Source organism: Myotis davidii, unplaced genomic scaffold (genome assembly GCF_000327345.1).
Source record: "Myotis davidii unplaced genomic scaffold, ASM32734v1 scaffold524, whole genome shotgun sequence".
NCBI lineage: Eukaryota > Metazoa > Chordata > Mammalia > Chiroptera > Vespertilionidae > Myotis > Myotis davidii.
Genome location: NW_006299263.1, coordinates 3161652 through 3166274, shown reverse-complemented (window position 1 = coordinate 3166274; position 4623 = coordinate 3161652).

The window sequence follows — 4623 nt, the reverse complement described above, 5'->3', positions numbered from 1 at the left end:
AGAGAAGTTGGCGCCTGGCGCAGGGGAGGGGTCAATTGGGGCCAGCATCCAGGAGTGAGGGGCCGAGGGAGGTTGGCCTGCCAGCCCCAATAAGAGCCATCGGGGCCATCTCTGGGAATGGACCACAAGAGGTTGGTTGGTCATGGGAGGTTGGTTGTGGGAGCACCCTGGCCACCCGGCCAGCCCAAGGGGGAGGGACCGTGGGAGGTTGGCCGTCCACGGGAGGTTGGTTGTGGGAGCGTACTGACCACCAAAGGGGCAGCTCCTGGATTGAGCATCTGCCCCCTGATGGTCAGTGCACATCATTGTGACTAGTTGACCCGTCATTCAGTTGTTTGGTCATTCGGTCTTAATGGTCATTTAGGCTATTCTATATAATAAAGAGCTAATATGCAAATGGTCATCATGCCCTCATGCCCTGGCACCCTCGTGCCCTTGAGCTGGAACTGCTCATACGCTCAACACTGGGGAGAGAGGAATGTGGACCAGCCAAGCACAAATGAGCTCACAAGAGAGAAATGGGAACCAGCCAGGCACAAATGAGCTCCCAAGAGAGGAATGGAGACCAGCCAGGATGTGGCCCGGGAGATGGACAAGCTGCCCGCCCCATGGTCTCAGACAACAGCGGCTGTGCCTGCAGCCTGGGAGAGGGACAAGCCACCCACCCTCTGGTACCATGCACTTGCGGCTGCAGCCCAGACAAAGCTGCCCACCCACTGCCCCCTGCAGCTGAGGCCAGCCTGGGCAAAGCTGGCCTGGTCCTGGGTGACTGCAATGGGCCGAAGGAGGGAATTCTGGGTCCCAGGTGCAGGACGAGGCAGAGGTGGTTAGGGGTGGATCAGGCAGGCAGAGTGGTTAGTGGTCAAGCAGGAAGGCAGGCGAGCAGTTAATAGCCAGTGGTCCTGGATTTCGAGAGGCAGTCAGACTTCCCCCAAGGAGTCCCAGATTGGAAAGGGTTCAGGCTGGGCTGAGGGACCACAAACCCTACCTCCCACCCCCTGTAACACAAATTTCATAAATCAGGCCTCTAGTATATATAGAGGCCCGATGCATAAAATTCATGCAAGGGGCTCAGCTCTCGCAGCCCCGGCTGCCTTGGCCAGCCCTTGTAGCCTCAGCCAGCCCTCACAGCCCCAACCAGCCCTTATAGCACTGGCTGTCCCAGCCAGCCCTTGCAGCCTCTAGCAGCTCCAGGCAGCTCTTGCAGTGCCTAGCAGCCCTAGCCAGGCCTCCCAGCCCCTCACAGCCCTGGTTGGCTCTCACAGCCCCTCACAACCCTGGCCAGCCCTCGCAGACCCTCGCAGCCCCAGCCAGCCCTCACAGCCCTGGCTTCATCCAAAAGGTCATCAGGACAAGCATCTGAAAGGTCGTCCATAGTCGCTCTACTGTTCAGGCTAATTAGCATATTAACTCTTTATTATATAGGACTAGAGACCCAGTGCATGAATTCCATGCATGGGGGAGTGTTCTTCAAGCCGGTCTGCATCCTCTCCAATCTGGGACCCCTTGGGGGAGGTTGGAGCAGGTGAGTGGGCAGAAATTAGGCCTAAACCAGCAGGTGGACATCCCTCTCACAATCCAAGACTGCTGGCTCCTACTCTCTCGCATGCCTGCCTGCCTGCTTGATTGCCCATAACCACTTCTGCTTGCCAACCTGATTGCCCCCTAACCACTCCCCTGCAGGCCTGATTGATGCTTAACTGCTCCCCTGCTGGCCCAATGGCTCCCAACTGCCCTTCCCTGCCGGCCCAATTGCCCACAACTGCCCTGCCCCTCCATGACACATCTCCTCCTCTGGGCCCCACCTCCACTGTGTACACGGCCATCTTGTGACGGCCATCTTATGATGGCCATCTTGTGATGACGTGAGGGCATGATGTGTGAGGGTGTGACACCACCTAGGCCAGTGATGGCGAACCTTTTGAGCCCGGCATGTCAGCATTTTGAAAAACCCTAACTTAATTCCGGTGCTGTGTCACATATAGAAATTTTTTGATATATCAACCATAGTAAAACAAATATTTATATTTTTGATATTTATTTTATATATTTAAATGCCATTTAACAAAGAAAAATCAACCAAAAAAATGAGTTTACGTGTCAACGCTGATATGTGTGTCGTAGGTTCGCCATCACTGATCTAGGCTATTATTAGTATACATTGTATTATTTTCCATTTAAATGACTGTTAACTTACTTTTGCCCCACCTTGCTATCTATATATATAAAACTCTAATATGCAAATAAAGCAAACAGCAAAACAACCAGTCACTGTGACGTGCACTGACTACCAGGTGGCATGCACTGAACATGGCCAAATATGGCAGGCATCAGCAGCAGAGCATGAAACATTGTGGGCATCGGCTGTGACGGGATGGTTGAGCAGGTGAATAGAGGTGCAAGACCAAGGCAGGGCACTGATCGCTATCATTGGGGCGAGTTTCTGGTGATTACTGAAAATTCTTTGCTCCTGCGTATCATGGTCCCACCAGTGTCAAACAGTGTGCTAGACTCTCTTATCCAAATCAAACAGTGTACTGGAATCTCCCTCTGGTAGGCTGAACTTCTACAAATTCTCTCTCCTGTGTGTCTTCCCAGGTCAGTACTACCCAGATTTTTTTTTTCCTTTACCAAAGTAAGTGTAGGTGGGGCTGATTTTCCAATGCCCTTGGATCCATGTTCCTCACCAAGATCTTATTTATTTATTTTCCAGTGCACTGATGGGCAAGAGTCTTCCACATTCAGAATGAGGAACACCTTTAGCTGGTTGCCATGGCATTAAGAATTGGGACAGTCATGTTGCTAAGCAGTTAAAACTAGAATGAGGAGGAATTGTAGCATGCTGCTATAGTACTTAGAATTGGGAGAGTCTTGTTCCTAAGCAGTTAAATTATAAAACATAATCAAATGGGAGATGAAAGAAAAATGATTTTTTTTTTGGTCATATAAAGTTCTGTGTTCATGGTAATCCGTGATATATAGGTTAAAAAAAAAAAGAAAGAAAGAAAGAAAGACCCTGGGAACCATTCATATTATTGCTGGTAAGTAACTCTCAAAAATTTAGCTATAAAGAATGAAACACTAGTATATTTCTCTACACAGGAATACACACACATAACCAGAAACACAAAATGATTCTTTGCCAATTTTTGAGATCTCAAGGAGGATCTACTTATTAAGGCTTATTCTGCTCTAATTAACTTGCTTGAGAGCCACAACATTGTGTTCTTAATAGATTTTACTCATAGTTTGGAAATACTGAATTTGGCTACAAAGGAAAGTGAGAGGTGGTAATTAGGGTACAGTCATTGTTGAATTTAATAACGCTGCTTCCCTCCCTCCTTTAGGACTTGCTGATTCTGAAAGTACATTATTTTGCCTTCAGTGCACTCCCATTTCCAAATATTTACTCTCCCAACTAGTTTGATTCCTTTCACTTTATATGGCTAAAGTTTTTTAAAATATTATTCTTCTCAAGAGTATAATTAAACAAAAACTTTTTAGTTAATCCATCACGAACCCAATATACTCCTCCTGCAATAACACTAATGTCTATTGAATATAGAGCTTAGCATAAAGTAGATACTAATATTTGGAGAATATTGGTGCTTTGTCCCTTCCAGTTTCACAGGGTTAAATAATTAGAGAAATGCAGAAAGGAGATAATACAAATAATAACCTATTATATTGGAAGTACATATTATATATTACAAAAATTGGAAACAATAAAGTATGTGAATAGCGTTTATATCTCTCTAAAGATATTCTTCTTTGATAGTGAAAGGAAGACCTACATATTGATATTTATACAAAGTCCATATGTAGAAATTAATTCCCCTTCATTAAAACATGATATATGTTCAATTTTTTAAATTATTTATTGTTGAAAGTATTCCATATGTCTCCTTTTCCCCCCATTGACCTCTCCCAGTCTGCTCCTGCCTCCCGGCACAGGCCCTCAGCCCCCTATTGTCTTTGTCCATTGATTATGCTTCTATACATAGGATATATATTCACTTTCATTTTATATTTTTATTGGGTAGTTTCATACATATCCATATATTGAAAGAACAGTATCATAAATTTACATGTGTCCTTTTTCTAGGCTCAGTAAGTATTAATTGATGGCCAATCGCCATCCCTTTGTACATCCACACTGTCACTCTGCCTTCTATTATTTATGAGTAAACAGGCAAATGCATGCAGTGCACTGAGTCTTGTCTGGAGCCAAACACTAGCTCATTTTTAACCCTTTGCTTCCACCTGAACCTTATGACCCCCATCTCTGTCCCTGCTCTTCATTTTTACTTTTTTTTAGTGTTGCTTCTCTGATGATGTGCCTCTCCCAGAAGTCAAAATAAAGGTCAGCACTGCATAGAGCCAGGGCAGATAGAGGAGACACAGCAGTGATGCTTCATGCCCTGCCCTTCTTTCCGCTCACCAGTGGCTGCATAAGGTGGCTCCACAATGGCTGTGGGTGAAGCCTTGGTGCATGTGAAGGTAATCCTTCTTCTGCTCTGGCAGGGGGTGTTTCTGTTTCTTTCTGGATGGTCCCAGATTGGGAACTCTCAACGTAACGGTCCCCCAGAAGTGGTGATTCCCATGAGGCATGCCAGCAGCACG